Source organism: Cygnus atratus, chromosome 5, assembly GCF_013377495.2.
Source record: "Cygnus atratus isolate AKBS03 ecotype Queensland, Australia chromosome 5, CAtr_DNAZoo_HiC_assembly, whole genome shotgun sequence".
Lineage (NCBI taxonomy): Eukaryota > Metazoa > Chordata > Aves > Anseriformes > Anatidae > Cygnus > Cygnus atratus.
The window spans coordinates 59,154,448-59,171,656 of NC_066366.1; the positions used below are offsets into that span (position 1 = coordinate 59,154,448).

General features: G+C 45.4%; 1 protein-coding gene across 5 annotated transcripts in view; it reads right to left on the minus strand.

Moving 5' to 3' along the window:
* Positions 1–16,660, minus strand: part of SYT16 (synaptotagmin 16) — a 102,457-nt gene extending 85,797 nt beyond the window's left edge. Inside the window, exons 1-2 of one of the 5 annotated variants that reach the window (XM_035551111.2) lie at positions 13,567–13,665; positions 12,833–12,934 (exon numbers count right to left, since the gene is read on the minus strand). The gene's annotated coding sequence lies outside the window, so the exon portion shown is untranslated. Of the gene's footprint in view, positions 1–12,832; positions 13,112–13,566; positions 13,666–15,570 lie in introns of those variants that run through there. The other 4 variants (XM_035551112.2, XM_035551116.2, XM_035551114.2 and 1 more) reach the window with 4 other exon arrangements.
* Between the last annotated feature and the right edge of the window lie 549 nt (positions 16,661–17,209).

A 17,209-nucleotide genomic window follows, 5' to 3' on the forward strand; every position in this document is an offset into this window, starting at 1 on the left:
GTGCGTCCCCGGCACGTGCATCTGTGCGAGCAGCGTGCAGGTGCTGCACCAGCGTGCAGTGCCTCCCCCGAGGGAGAGGCACCTCCAGAAGGGCGGCGAGCACAAAGCACTGACCCTTGCTGACGGCTGTAAAACAGCAGGTGCTGCTGTGCGCTCCTATTATTAGATATCAGGGGAAGAGGGTCGCGTATGCCACGCGCGCCCTCCAGAACATCCTTCCAGATAATTGCGCGCACGTGTTCTGAAAAGAATTGGAGGCATCCGAGTGTGACTCCTGCGCTTTAACTCACCGTGAGCAGACGCCTGGAGGACGACAGGCTCCGCAGCCCCCGTGTGCTGCGAGACCTGGGCTCTGCTCCACTTTGCAGAGACACAGACGGTCACCGGCTGGGGATGTGAACTCTCCCACAAAGCCAAAATCCACAGGAAGTGCCCATTAGATAATCAGCCAGCTGCACACACAAACTCTTTATTGAGTAGAAAGTAGCTACTGACCCCTTCTGACAGCTTGAGCAGCCTCGAGGTTGTGGCTCAATATCCTTCAGAGCAGCTTGCCATACTGAATCAACACCCTATCGCTGCGAACGCAGCCTTGTAACGTTATCTGCAGATGTGTGCATGGCACATTTGAGCTCCCATCTAAAATTAATTTGAAACCTTCCTGTACAGGGAAATGTGGTTTCAAGCTGTGCTCTGCTGACACGATGATTTATTGATTTACCTGTATACAAGGAGAGCACACGGCAGCACCTCCAGTCGAAGGATACGCTGCATTGGACTGTCCTGGAGGAGGAGGAGGAAAGCAACGTGGAAGCAAATAGCTCATTTGTGGAGTCTGCAAGATGCACAGGAATGCTGAATTTATGTTGGCTGGCTTGTTTGCTTAAATCATACCCAAATATCCTACAAGCGATTAAAAATTTAAAACAAAATCAGTATAGTTAGTCTAACGCTCAAGGTTCTTCTAAAAAGAGGGACAGGTCTTCTTGGTACAAAAATTTTCATTAGTCAAAGCTTTCTCTGAAATAAATTCTAAATTACTTTTAACTACTTTAAGCAATCATCCTAAGGAGTAAGATTATGAAAAAAAAAAAAGCTACTTGTATCACAAGGATGCTGCAGTGCCCTCTAGAGTCTCCGTCAGTTTCTCATTCCAGCATTTAGATGCAGAGATTCTTGCAAAAATGGCTCTACAGGCATCACAGAGGGGAGCGGATATAAAGCAGGGCTAATAATTAAGTTGAGAGTTCAAGTCATTCTTAGTGTTACTTGGACAACACCTCTCCCCCCAGCCTCTATTCAGAAGGGTATACCTATAAAATAAGGCATAGCATTTTAGGAAGGACTTTCAATATTATCATCTTTATATCCTACAAAAATAAAGAAGCTAACTAAGGTGAAAGCAAATACTGTATTTTTATTACTTGCTCCCTTCCCAAAAGCCACAACTATTCCCATAAATCATATCACAGGGCAGAATCTAACTGGTTCCTTCCAAGACAGGTAATTGCTGCACTCAGATCTGCTGCATTCAAACTCCGTGAAGGACTACAGAAGGAAGGATACTGCTCCCACCAGTGCTTTGTTTTTGCTCTTAAGAGTTTCAGTTCCTTTTCCTCAAATTCGTAAACTAAAGGTCCCTTAAGGGAGGTTCCTCCCTACCACACATATCCCTCTGTATGTATTTAACCACCATCTTTTTTTTTTTGCCATTTATAAGCTGGCAAGGGGAGGACAAAACATACTTTAAACATCACATAGCAAATCTTTGTCAAGTGTCTTCTGCTGATACCACATCCTAACAACCACGGGCACAAATCCCCACTGCCCGTGCTGCAGGAATATGAACCAGATGGGAGAAAGGGAGCAGGAGCTGGGAGCTCGGGGGCAGGTGGGTGGGGAAGACTGACAAAAATGCTGCGAGAGACAAAACCAGAACCCCAGGGACCAGAGCCCCTCTTAAATAGCCTGGAGATGATATGAAGTCTTATGAAGCCGTGGGAAATGGAGCCATAGCAATGACATACACGTGTCTGGTCTTTGGGAAGCCACACGCCTTGCTCAAAATTTGGTGTATGCTACGTTAGCACAATTAGAGCAGTGCAAGTTTTATGCCTGGACATGCCGTAAGCACACATTCCCCGTTTGCATCTTTCTTTAAAAAGTTTTGGGTTTTGTCTCTTTGTTGTTGGGATTTTTTGTTACAAAAAATGTATATTCCCTCTGCTAATTTAGTAGTGTCCCTTCAACGTTTCATTACTCCTTGGGCAATGTTTTTAGGAGCTACTGAGCACTGCTGCAAACACCGAGATACTGTTATCTCCATCCAAGACAAAGTTGGAAAGCTTTTAAGTTAGCCAAATGTACATCACATTGAATCACACTCAATTAACCTAATCAAGTATTTCTCTAATGAAAACATACGTTTCTGTGCTGGCAGTTTCTGACTCAACCACAATTCATTCAACGTTAAAGAAAAAAACATTAGAAAAACCATCTGTTCTCTTTAAATAGAGAAGCTATTTTTACCTTCATGACGAGCCCAAGTAATTATAAAACGAGTGGAGTGGGTTTCAAAAAGAAAAAGAAAAAGACAGGGCAAGACAGCTGCTACTTTGCGATTATCACAGCACAAACATGATACTAACCGTGTGGTTTTGGCCTTACACTACTCATCCTGCTATGCATCATGTAACCTATTGTCACCCCGTTTGCTGAAGCTCTACAGCATATGCCATAGGGAGAGACAAAGGTTAGAGTGCAGCACAGAAAGATTTGGTGAATGAATTTTTACGTACTAGAATTGAATGTCAACAGAATCCCAAAGTTAAAGGTCTTACAAAAGGGTTGAGTCTTGCAGGAAATAAGTGACAAAAGTCCCACACAAGCTCTTTTTTTAGGTGCCAAATTCAAAACTGCAGTCCTCAAAAATCATCAGTCAGGTGGCACCCAACCCCAGGGGAGCTGACATTTTCTGCATTACAGTTCTCCAGGCACCCACATGCGCACAGAAACGGCGATCGCATTAACCCAATCAGCACAACGCCCTCACACTTAATCCTTTCTGTAACCCACAACGCAAACATCTGCCTGTGCTTCCTGACGAGCTTCGCTCCCACCCGAGAGGCAAAGCAATGTGTAAGATCAAGCAGGCAGCACCTCCTCCAGCAGATGTGTGGCAGTGGCTACGAGACAGGACAGTCCTCAGCTGCTGTCCCTGGCTGCCTGGAAGGAGCATGAAGGCTCCTCTTTTCAGCTTCAGAGGGGGAAACTTCTTCACAGGATTACATACTGACTGCCTTGAAGCAATTCACGCTCAGGCTGCTGGCTGTAGGTTTTCCCATGCAGACACGTGGCTGACCACAGGATCCCTGTGACTGTTGTGTTAATGGTCTGACAGGAGCTCATCCCGGATCTCACTGCCACGTCTAGAAGAGAAATATTCCTTCCGTGTCCCCAGCTCGTGAGTGATCATGCCAAGCACAACTCTTAATTTCCCACTGACCCCATTCTAAAACCGTCTAGTTATGGATTTCACACTCCAATAAACTCCAGAAATCCCAGGCTGCCTCTGACTCACCTACTCCTTTCAGCAAGGGACGTTCACAAATGGTGCTCAGTGACTCCAGGCAGGCACAGGCTGCTGAGCAACACCATATGAGCAAGTGTTCCTTCCCTCTCCCGAGTGGCCAGCTCCACACAACTCTCCTTTCCCCGGTCTAAAAGAAGAACAAAACACAAACCGAGGTGGCAGCAGAAGCTCTGACTGCACCCCTCTGCCAGGCAGGAGACAGGAGAAATTCAGAGAGAGTAAAGAACCGAACCAGGAAGAGGCAAGAAAACATCAGGAAAGCAAATGAGGAGAACAGCAGCTCTGGAGGTCTGTCCTTGTGCCTTCAGCCAGCCAAATACACGACCATTTGTCCTTCACACTTCTTTCTGAGGAACGCTGAAAACAACTGTTTAAAAGAATCACTCCTCACCTATCAGACTACCTATCTGGAAACCTTTAATCCAATCCTTTGCCCCGCAAAAGGGGTACCCTGCAGCTCTGTTATCAGAATTGCAATCAAATAGAAGTTACTTGGTGTTTTTCTTAAATCTACAGATGTAAGAACAATGGAACAATGTAACTATGAAAGAGAAACTCAGATTTGATCTACATTTTTGTTTCTAGCTCTCACACTTGCAGAAGAAATAACTGAAAATCAGACACACGCGGAGTAAAGACTGAAGAGTCAGAACGTGTGCTCTGTTTGAGACTTGGAACTGCTGCTTTTCAATGTCAGGTTACAGGCTTGGGAGGCCTGGGTTGTTGTTTTTGAGCACGTGGCAATGCTGTCATCTCGACTCCTCACAGAGCCTAAACCATAGCATTTGGACATACCCACATTGATTTTCAGAGAAAACATAACAGCTACGGGGAACAGCACGTCTCCTGTCTCCTCGTCATTGCGGCACGTACTACAGCAAGTCCCACTGATAAAGACAAAATTAATTAGCAACATCAAACCGGAGTGTGCTGAGTTGTATCAGCACAGCCAGTAAAACCAACACCTTGAGGACTCCTTCCTCAGCACAGCACTTTGTAATTGCCTTTACTAAATTACAGCTCTTTTACCATTTCAAACTAGGTCACATGGCCAGCCATAACGCTCCTGGGTAGTCAAAAAGTCCTGAGTGTTTCCCAGCATTGGGGCTAACATCAGAGCATCGTCAGATGCAAACAGTCAAGGCTCCGTAACTGAGGAGTGGGATCCCAAAGAAGTCACCGTCTTCTCCCACCCACGAAATGCCCCCTTACTACAGCTCTCCACGACATTAGGTGCACGTCAATACAGTTCTCTACTGCATGAAAATGTTGGCAGGTGGCTCTTGGAGACAGGAGGTTGAGCACCCCTGACATACAGCAGCACAGACAGGCCGTTGGACTCCTCGTGACGGGCTGCCTTAGAGAACACAGCAGGCAGCGTACGTTTTGGCAACACGAATATATCTTAATTTGCTTCCAGGCTGCCTTCTGACTTCAGCATCATGAAACGTACTCTGCTTCACATAAAAAGCCTGTGACAAACATACAACCACATAAACTCCACAGGTGTGCGAGGGGGTAACAAATCAAGTACTTGAAATCATAGAGGAGAAAAACAAACAACAACAACAACAAAACAAAGCTGCAAAACACTGTGAGCATTTTACGCGCCTCATCTAACAGGGCTTCAGTGAAACCTTAGCAAGCACTCACCTTGGTGTGCAGTGACAGAACTGCTCGGCCTCATGTCCCAGCAGGGCTGTGCACATGGGGAATGATGAATGCAACTGCAGGGTCCAGGTACAGAACTTCTGCAGAAAAGTAATTTGTAACTACACCTACCTTCATGGAACGTGTATGCTTGGTCAAAGGGCTGTTTGAATGCAACTATCACAACCTCACCAGCTAAAATGTCAGTCTTCATTGAGCTCTAACAGGTGTTGTTGAGGTGAGTGTGAGGTGATGAGGTGAGAATCTCAGCTGTTGTAACAACCAACTTCCTAGTCTTCACGGCAATGAAAAATAAATCCCTTCTTTCTGTTCACCTGCTCCCCGAAAAGAAGCTCAAAGAATTTAAACTGCTGCAAAACAAGAAAGAAGACAAAAACCTCCCGCACATTAAACATTGTGTACGTGATTGTTATGGTGACTGTACTGTTCTTCAGGGTTGACTCAAAGTTTTTAAGCACAAAGTGTAACCATAGCACAGCTATGCAAAATGGATTTCAAAGAGCAAAGCTTCTTAAGAATTCTCAACAAAAGTTTTTGGTAGAAAACATTGGTTCCAAAGATTCACTAGGAAACAAAAAAAAAAAAGAGAAATATCCACCCTGGAACAGACAGTTTCGGCCTCCTCTGCTACTGTCTGATAAATAGTTTTAGGTTGCTTTTGCCCAGTTACAAAAGAGTGAAAAAGTAAACCCACAATATGGAAAACAAAACAAAACAAACAAACAAACAAAAAACAATATAGAAAAAAAAACTACATTTTGTCAGAAACTCACTTGAAACTCCCGAGATCCAGACACGACGCAGTTCTGATACGTGCCAAAAATATTCCAGCTAGTGCTGGTCATCAAAAGACACCTACCTCAAACACAAGTCCTGCACTACCACCACCTCCCAGATCCAGTGGCTTTGCTACTGTGTGGGCATTTTTCAACCTTCCCAGGATGGTTCGTGCAGGGAATCCCACTGTCTGATTTTAAGGCTCACCCTATTCTTGGGATGGAAAGTGGTGTGACCGTGAGTCCTCTGAAATAATTCTCAGAAACTGGGCCAAGGGAATCATGGCAGTTATTTACTACAAAAAAAAAAAAAAAACAACATTAAACAACAATTACTTAGTGTGGAGACACATGTAAGGATATCATGGAAAACCACACTTGGTTTTACTCCAGCTGCAAGAAATTCTTTCGTTTCATCCAGACCAAAAGATGCCAGGGCCCAGCCTGCAGGCAGGACACTCGCCCTGCTTTCACAAGACCTCTGCTGGCAGAAGCAAACATCTTTTTTCTCCAGAGGTCTCTGTTCAGCTCAGTGTCTGTCCTCTCTCCCTCACGCTCTTCTTCCAACACTTTTCTCCAGCTCATTACCTCAGACCTTCAGAAACCATGCTATAATACGTTTCCCAAAGGGGAATTCACTGTCTATCTGCACTTTATTAATACTTGTGTTTCTTGGGCATGACCAGTCAGTCTCCTATTAACGACTGTCTTGGCTCTTAGCTGCCGATCGCTTGTTAACCCATTGTGAAATAACCCCCTCCACTTCACTCGTCAGGCCAGAAACATCACCGCCTGAATTCCTGCAAAGCACATTTCATCTCAACACCACGTGCACGAGCATCAGTTTATGCCAACGGCTACGAGAGACTGCCTGCTGTTCGTTGTTAACTCCCAGGAGAGAGTGAACAAAACCGACCACAGCTTCAGGGACACTTCGCTGCAGAACACCACAGCACCGGGGGTCTTTGAGACATGGGTGGTAAGGAAGCAGCCGTATCTACCTGCAGCCAACACAGGCACCGCAGGCTACGACATCTTAACCATGCTTTTGATGCTCAAACAGCCCATTAAAAATGAAGGGTCTCTATATCTTAGCAAAACACAGACCCAGCAAAGCTCCGGCGATCTTTGCATCAGGAAGTGCAATCCCACCTGAAATCACAGGGCAGAGGTGAAGAGCAAACGCCGCAGAATCCCTTTGTTTGCTGCCACCTTCTCCAGCAGCAGCGTGACAGGACACTGCCCCCCTCCACTTGCCAGCAGAGCTGTGCACGTCTGCCCAGCGCACTAATACCTGAGGCACGCACGCGTCTGAGCCGTGGCTGCGTGTTGGTTAGTTAACCAACAATTCCCTGCAGCAGTTTTACCTGCACAGCCTATGGAGCAGTCTGCAGCGAGCAGAGCAGGCGAACGCTGCTGAAAGGGAGAGCCCGCTCCCAGGTCTGCGTTTGCTCGGTCAGCCACTGCTGAGCTTCAGCCTTTGCTGCAAGGCTCACTTCCTCGTCTCTTATCTGAGCAAAATTAAATACTGGAAAAGAGAAAAACCTATTGCAATTGTTTGCTGCAGACGACAACCCGAGATCCTGATAATCACCTTTGGAAAGTGGCTCAAATGCTTCTCTTCTGATCAAATTAGCAGCAACGCCACCAGGAATTAGCAGGGTGCAGATGCCCTCTACCTGCAGAATCCCGTTGATGAGGCAATGGTTAGGAAAAGAGCAAGTACCACACCAAGGAGTAATGAACTCTTTCAGAAAGCTCTTTTCTTTCGGTCACAGTGAGGTATCACAAAGGGCTGAGTAGATCTGCCTGAAAATTACTGGGTTCAGGCACCAAACACATTTTTGTTTCAACTGCATAAGCGCTTGGTTCTCAGGGGGAGGCGATGGGAGAGGTTTGGTGGATTTTTTAATACATTTGTATACAATACGTTACCTGAGTATGCTCTCTAGACACTTGTGAGATGTAAATCACGTTCTGATTTTCCACATTTTCACAAGAAGTGTTTAAGAGTCTCCAAACTTCGACTGAACTAAGTAGTTCTGGTATCCACAAAATTGTATTTTTTTTAAAATAATTAGCCAACTGAACATGTCAGCCAGCTGCAGAAATTTTGCACTACCTTGCAAGGTCCCAGGTGCTCTCAGACCTTATTAAAGCCAATGAAAGCTAATTATGGCTGAACCCCACTCCTTGGAGGCCCAAGTGTTGTGTACATTTAACCCAGAAAGGCTCGATAATACTGCCTAGCTTAATGATACCTCAGGAATTCAGAAGCAGAACAAGGACTGAAGCCCAAACACAAATCCCAGCCGTGCCTTCTGCACAGGGCCAAGACACCACTTGCGAAAAGGAGCGGTCAGAACAGTCAAAGATTCTCTAAGGAACTTTTTGTATACCTGCAAGTGTTGATTAAGGGTTACCATAAGAAACTAAATAAACCAGCCCTATTCCATCTTCTCCAGTGCAGCTCGGGCATCCTGCTCTCCTCTCACAAGGAGGTTTCGACAGGGAGCTTCATAGGATTGCTCTTTACAGTCCCTACATACTCTTTAATTCTCTTCCTAGTCTTCCACTTTGACTACCATAAGCTGCTCTCCTCAGGACTTCATGAACGTCACCTTGTCCTCATCATACCTGTTCAGAAGGCTGCCACAACCATCACTCTTTCAACCTATTGCTTTAACCAAGTCCTGCAGCTGGTCACGCTGCTGATGGATAACATTGCTGTTGGCAATTTTAGCCATCTGTTTATCCATTCTTTTAACCCACCAACACCAAAACCTAAAATAGGAAGACATCCAGGAAGCTCACCCTGGATAGCACAGCTAGCATAATATCTGTGACTAAAACTATGATTATGATTATGACTATGATTAAAACGTGTCTAACTGGATTTGCTTACAGCCACTGTACTAAGTTGAGCACATACTTACCAGAGGAACAATCGATAGCTGTATCCTCCCCGAGTGGGAATTCATTTCCTAAAACTCCACCAAGAACAGTCAGTACAGAGCCTGTGTGCCCAAACAGCAGCTCACAGACCCAGCTTGTAGAGTCAGTGTCTTCCCAGCCCCTAGACAGATCGGACTGAAGCCCTTGCTGAATAATTGATCGAACCTTCTCAGCGCACAAGAGCAGTAAGCACTAGATGGTACGAATGGGAAGGGAACACAAGGGCTCCTTAACGCACACTTAAGCCCACCGCTCATGATGTCAGCCTATCTGAGGCATAAAGAGGCTGCTTTTGGAAATAATGCTGCCCGATGTTTTCAGATAGCCTCCCCTGGTAATTATGACTGCTCCTGTTGAGATGAGAGGCAGCTCTGCAGCTGAGCAGCGCCGTGGCTTAGCCAGGCCAGATGGCACGCGCTTGTTTGCCATGTGCAGGGGAACCAAAAGAACACTTCAAGAAAGGAACACGCAATAAACGTTACGGACTGCTGCAGATGGGTCCCCGAGGAAGTGCTGGCATCATTACTTAGAGCGAAGACAAGCCGCAGACCTCCATTTTACAACCCCTTGCACAGCTAACAGTTCTCCTGCTGCCGCAGAGCTTCCAGCACGGGGCCCCAGCGCATCCACAGATTCACCACCACATTGCAGGGCTTCCTCCTTAATGGCCCGCCCGCCCCGAAAGGGACCCATTTCACCATGACCTAAGCATACTAAATTAGTGCTCCGGCCATTACCAGCAAGGCTCTGGGGCCAGATTTGATTTAAGGTGCCCTACATGCCTGAGAACGCTTGGTTTGGTACCTCACTTGTGCCTTCAAACCTCTAAAAATATTTTTTAAGAGCCTGGCTTTCAGGGCCCACAAGCCCAGTGGTCCCTTAGCTCTTCTTTTATCGGAGAAGGAATATCGCCTGCACTCCTGCAACTGCATCCCAGGTCCCCATCCTCTCCTAGAGCAGTCAAAGTTGCCTGTCTTCGTGAATAACAATGCCCAAAGCAAACCCTCGTCAGAGGCAGCTTCCTTGGAGGATACCCTCCACTCCAACGATCATCAAAACAGGAAGGAAACAGAAGATTTAAAATGCTCTCCAATTTATTTCGCAAGCCATTTTCAAGCCTGAATACGTACTTCTCTTTCAAAGTTTTCTCCTGGGGACAGCGTGTAAGCACAAATAGAGGCTCTTTATAAAATTAACTGTGTTTCAAGTATTTAGAAAAGAGCATACAACTGCAATCAATATTTCACACAAAGCAGGCGTTTTTCAAGATCTGCTTTCAACACAACAAGATGCGGTGCAGGTCTATTATTAGCACAAATTTAAGCAGCGTTGTGTCAAAATGAAACAAGAGAGGTAACAGAAATCAAAGCATCTAACAGCCCTGATTACTTTCAAATGGGAGGTTTTTCACACACACCAGCGCGGCAGCACTCAGCAAAGCCTTGCACGGTTGCACGCAATCTCACGGGCAGCTATCAGGCATACAGGTGCAGGGGTTGGCTCTACGCAGGCATTTCCTAGGGCCACCAGCTCACAGTGGCAGTGAAGTGACTGCCATTGTGAGGGGAGGGACGCAGACCACCAGCCTTGTTGGCAGAGCTCCTCCACGCTCCTTCCTCGCTGAGCAGCTCAGGACCCAGGAGCCAAGGCCCTCCCAGCCAGTGCTTTCAGGCACGCGAATTCCTAACACCACCATAAAAACCTCAAGACCCACATCTTCATGCCATCCATCCAGACAATGCAAGCTAACCAGTAAGACTCTGAACTGTTGTTGACAATTTATTCGCTTTTTTTTTTTTTTTTTTTTTTTTTTTAAGAAGCACCTAACAGTCTTGCCTGTATTTTCTAAGCTTTTTAACAAGGATCTTAGCCAAGGAAACGAGTGCACCCTTCTCTAGATCGCTATACCAGACCCACATCCCCTTCCTAGCATCTTCCTTAAGGGGAAATAATTCATTCAGGATTCAGGTACCTTGCCTGGGATCTTATTACTGCACTAATAAATATTAATGATACATTGCTGCACTGTGAAACCCGTGAACATGAAGTAAGGGAAATACACAGGCGCAGATTGTTTAATTAAAGTCTTGTTCAAATGACCAACAGCCCTTCAACAGTGTGAAGCTGCCTTTGGGTGGAATACAGCCAGCACACTCATCTGTGCAACAAACAGGGCTGCTAATACAAAACGTGGTTAAAGCCCTGATGCCACAGACCCAGCAGCAGAAAACGTGCACATCCCTGTAACACTGATGGTTTCTCTATACATCTCAGGTTCCTACGTCAGCAAAAAGAGAACTCACCTACAATAAAATGAACTTTCAAATTAAAACTACTTTATTCTCTAGTATTTAAAGTCTGCTCTGAATAGTCACTTGTGTCTCCATTTAACTCATCTTTTCAACATGTCCCCTTGGGAGATTTTTCATTTAAAAATGTCTGGAACACACTTACTGCTGTGGGGACACCATATTTATTACCATTAGAAGTGTATTCAAATGATGCACAGTATTTTCTCTAGCACTGATCTGAACTGTGTCCAAGCTGTATGCATTTCAAATTGGGCAGAAGCCAAAGCTACTGGAGACCAAACTTGCCTCGCTTCCGATCCTTCAGCCATCAGGAACAATGAATTATTTAACGATAAAAACCAGAGCAGACTGCTCTAACATGCATCTGTGATCACCTCAAGTCATCACCGCCACCTCTTCTGACAGCCCAGGATCACAGAGAGACGCTCTGGCTATTATTCCTTTCCCTGAGGAACAACTCTGACCCAAGGACGAAATTTGATAGCACCTGAGCTACAGGATGCCCCTGCTCCTCCCAAAGTTCCCTGATCAACACAAACCCTCTGTTCTGCCCATGGTGTCACTGCTCCATGTAACTACTGGCAGGGTTGACAACTGCTAAGGCACCTGTTAGACAGAAAGCTAAACAGAACAATCCAAGTTTGCCCACTTGAATTGAATCATAGAATTATAGAATCATTAAGGTTGGAAGAGACCTTTAAGATCATCTGGTCCAATCATAAAAATCAGTTTATATCTGAATGAAATTTAATACAAAGACACCATCTTACCAAGCCCAAGGAATGCAACCTCTTTCTTCTAATATTGGGCATCCCTCAGGTCTTTGGTACTTCAGGCATTATTTCTCAATTGCTATATCGAGTAATTGCCAACTAGATCAGGAATTAACTGTTAGATGTGCTTACCAAGATTAGGTATTGCAAACCACCATGGAACCTCGTGTACACAAAGCACATGGGTAGCTTTGAAAGCAGTACACTGGTGACTGCAGCAAGTATCTCAGCTCTAAAGGACAAGAGGACTAAGGCTGAGATACAGAGTGGTGAGGAAAAAAGGAACTTCAGCCAGCTCTGACCTGGCACCCAAAACAAGCACAAAACAGTAGGCTGTATGAGACACTCTGGTTGCCGCAGACAAAGCCAGATGAGTTTAGCAGGGTTTATCAGCTTGGTCTCTCACCGCAGTGCTAGTGAAAGGCGGAGGCAGCCCCAGGACAGCAACACAGACAGGAACTACAAGGAAGAGCACCCAACGGAGCACAAATGCTTCCAACTTAATGCAAAGCTCAGCTAAAAGCAGACTGGGACACAAAGATCCACACCAAAGGGCAATGTAAACGTCTCCAGGCTACCTCCTTACTCTTACAGTCAGTTGAGCAACACTTCAACACTGCACTGATCAATGCGCTGATCACACTGCATTGTGAATCCCACCCCTGGCACTTGTTAGGCTTAAGAGGGGCTAATTTACAGCATCGCACATAACTGCTTCATGTTATGTTTGCTGATCTAGTTCAATCTACTCACATTGACCAGCAGCGTTCTCCAAAGGCCGCGTTGAAGCACGAGATGACGTCCACATCGTGTCAGCCTGGGCCTTGCCCAAGATCACCCTTCCTTAGGGACACTCTTGAAAGACAACGAGGAACAGCAAACACAAGTGAGCACCACTAAATGACAAAAGGAGGAGAGAAATTACACTCCCCGTTAAGTCCCATCTTTATAAAAACTCAAGCCTAGGATATTTTGTTCTGGGGAGACGATGAACCCGTTTTGTGCCATCCTGACATCCTTTAAAGGCTCCTGCGATTATTTATCCCCCAAATACTCTGGTAAAAGACACAGGAAAACCAGCCCTGCCACCTCCAGCACAACCGATGTCCGTGCTTCTGCAGCAGGCTGGGGGCTCCCCAGGACCCCGGCAGAAGCACCCAGCTGGGTTTTACCCCCCCGGCGCTGTGGCCTGGCGCACGAACAGGAATTTCTGCCCTCCCTGCAGCCGGACCCACACAGCAGCCGGGGCTTACGGCGTGTGCCATTAGGATCAGGAAACAGAAGGCGATTTTCCTCAAAACCACTGCTGCGGCCAGAGCCCCCCCCCCCAGCCGCACACAGACACAGCTGAACCCCCCGTCCTTTGTTAATACCCCTGCCAGCAGGTGCTCTCCCTCCCGCTATTCGTCCTCCCACGACCACCACACGCCTTGAGGAAAGCCCCGGCAAGGGGCAGCGCCCCTCGGGCATCCCCCGCCCGCACTCACCCTCCGTCGCCATGGCGGCACGGCCCGGCACGGCTCGGCTCGGCCCGGCCCGATGGCGGAGCCCGGCCGCCGCCGCCGCCAGCGGGGAGGGGACGCGGTGACCCGCACGGCGCCTCCCCGCCGCGGGGGGAGCCCCCGGGCCGCGGCCGCGCTGAGGGGAGGGAGCGAGGGATGGGGTGCGAGGGGGGTCCCGCTGAGGAGCCGCGCCCCGTGAGGGGAAGGGGAACGGTGTTCTCGGCACTGGTGTGTTTGTGTGGTAAATAGCGGGGGATGAGGCAACACCTGCTCCTCACACGCCTCTTTGGAAGTGTTGCGCCAGTCCCAAAGCCTCTTTCCACATGCGGGTCCCTCAGGTGTTCTAATAAAGCACCATCTCCACCACCCCCTATCGCAGCACCCAGCCCCCGTCAAAAACTAATCTGGAGCCACACAGCAGGGTGTGGTTGAGCTTGTATCTGAGATTTAAGTGATGCCTCACATGTCATTGCGTGTACAAAACTTTTCTAAAATATTTAGGCCCAATAACCCTAACAGCTGACGACCTGCCCCTATATCCACCACTATTTTCCATATCCAAGCTTACATTTCTATGAGTAAAGAGGAACCTGGTTACAGGAAGTTCAAGGTGTTGGCAGCTAATTTTCCTTTACATCTGTTTCTATTGCAGTCTACCTACCATGTACGAGAGAGAAGGCTGACCCAAGCCTTTAAGTGCTGAGTAAGATGGAGCTTCAGCACACTGCTCAACAGCTTGTCACAGTCCTGTGTCCACATGTAGGCTCGCATAGAGATGGAGGACACAAGTATTCACTTACCAGGCTTAGTCTGGTGCCCAGGTTTGAGGACACAGATGAACATGGGGTGAGGAAACCAGGACCTCACTCCAGCTCCATGCAGCAAGCTTTGGAAAATGTGAATGGATGATTCCAGAAATGGTATGAACTTTAGAATGAAACATTCCAGAAAATAAGGGATAAAATAGCCATGCCCTTTGAAGAATTTTATTCCCATGCATGTGTGATGAGAAAATATAAACCGTCTGCACAGGGTCACATTATTTAAAATATTAAAGTATATGACTAGAAGAAACTTGAGGGTATGCTCTAGTCCCTCTCCTTTCTCCAAAGCAGGATCAGGTCTACCTCAGACAACCATCACTACTATTTTTCCAATATTGTTTTGAACTTCTACAGTAAAAGCGACTCACTTTGCTACAAAGCCAATCTAGCTTCTTAACTGCAAAAATCCCTCATTATTTTAATAACTTCATATTGCTGTGAGTTGTATAGCTCTACCTCAGTGAACATGGAGAACAATTAATCACCACTTGCATAAACACATTACATAGCTATGAAGACTGTTATATTCACTCTCAAACCTTTTCTTTTCCACACTAAACTCTCCCAGAGCTTGTTTTGTCTTTGTTGCCCTCCCCACCATCTTTTTAAGATCCTTCTAGAGATGTCTGCATACTCCCCAAACTGCACACAACCATATCACCACTGCCATCCGCAACACTTGGAATTTTTCACATTAGTACCACACTGCTGATCCACCTTCAGTTTGAGAGCTGCAAAACCCTCCAGACTGAGAACAGCTACTTAGTCAAGCGTTCCCTAGCTGGTATTTGCATTTAATTTGTCCTTCCAAGTGCAGCCTTTCGCACTTACCTTTACTTGATTAGACCTTGTTGATTTCTCCCATTATTAGAGTAAAAATTGTATTGGAAAATGTCTTCCACTTAAGCTGTTTCTAAACTGATGTCACCTCAAAGTGTTTTAAAGTGTATTCTGCTTTTCATCACCCACGTTATACTTGTAAACATCGCATACCACACATTCAAACGTCCACTTAGAGGATCCTTCAGCTGTGCTAAACATATGGTGATTACTACTGTATGAATGTTATTCTTTAGCCAGTTGTATATCCATCTTAGAGAAGTTTCAGCCAAACCATATTTCTCTAAATTATTTAGAAACGCCGTAATAGCATCTAGATACATACTGTCATGCTGCTTCACCCTTATCTAGCAGGCCAGTTGGAAGTTCGACTGGAGATACAGAGATGAAGTTCTCTTGAGGTCTTTCACTACTGTATTAACTGAGGCTATAACCAGGAGAGAAGTTAGATATTAGAAAACAATATTCTTAGAAATCTACATTTACTTTTTTGTTGTTGTTGTTGTTTTTAAATGACACCACCTCGCTTTACTGAAGCATCTTAGGAATTCCCTCTCTTGTTTTTAATAGCCTGTGATTGCTCACCAGACTGCAGCAAGGGAATTTATATATATATGTTTTTTAAGAGAGATCACACCAGCATTATGAAGTGTTGTTTACGGTTGCCTCAAAATTCTAAAGATTACTCTTTTGAAATATTACCACTGTGTATAGTCACAGTCAAGTTTATCCTTAAGCATAACTTACTTTTTACATCTGTTATTTTATAAACAAATTAAAGAGCACACTTGTTTTCATAATTATAATATTAAAATAACTGCTAGTTGAGTGCACCCATCTTAGTGCATATTCAAGCCATTGCACGCATCAGATGTTGATTTGCAAATCGTTTTCAAAAGAGTCTGCAGGAGAACTCATGTCACTGAATATCAAAAACTGAAAAATGCTCCTACTCAGCTCTTGGGATGGTTCAAAGATACAAAATGAGGCAAACAAGATGGTCACATTATAAAGAACTGCTACTTCAGGGAAGCATAAGCAATGTATGCTTGACAGAATAATAACTTAGCTGAAAGGAGCGTGTCAAGAAAGTGAAAAGTAAGTTTTTGTACATGTGTTTAGTCTTTAGTCTCCTTGAGGAAGAAACCTGCAAGTCAGAGGGAAATAAAGAAACCACCTTCAAGTTTTCCTTCAAGAGAAGAACTTAAAATCCTGTAGCTGGAAGACCTAACTTAACCTTAGTGCCTAGGAATAGCAGAAGGGAACTGGTGCTGCAACATTCATCCTTAAACAACCTCCCAAGTGAAGAAACTCATAAGCGGTGAATTTGAAGCCATAAACCCAGTATCTGCATCTTTTTTAACAGTCCTGGGGTTTCCCAAGAGATTCAAGTTCTCTGTATCTCATTTTCAAATTGTTCCTCTGTTGCACCAATACTGTTGTTCATCCTCTGCAACATCAGGATACCAGAGGCTTCTCTGTCAGCCTCCATATCCACAGCCAGAGCATCAGCTGGAGTTGAATAAATGGACAAAGGCAGTATTGCCCACAGGATCCTAACAGCATTACTATGAGCAGACAATGTTGACCAAAAAAGGTCTGGTTATGTTTTCCTTAGGAGGTTTCTTTACATCTCTTGTATTTGCTTATTAAAAATTAGGGGCAGAACAGGTTTTGCTAGTAACAGAAAAGCACAGCCTCTATTATTGTCAGAAAACCCATATAAAACCAAATCATTCAAAATTAACAGATATGATACCTGCCCACACTTATAACTACAGATGAGTCTTTTTAACAAAAACACATCTGTGATATGTGTTTTTTTTTGTTTTTGTTTTTTTTGTTTTGTTTTGTTTTGTTTTTTAATCAACAGACTAAACCTAACAAACAGCACCAGAAGATAAATGGAAGCAGGTATGTCACACCAGGAAAAAGGAGTAGAAACTAAATGTATATATGGTAAA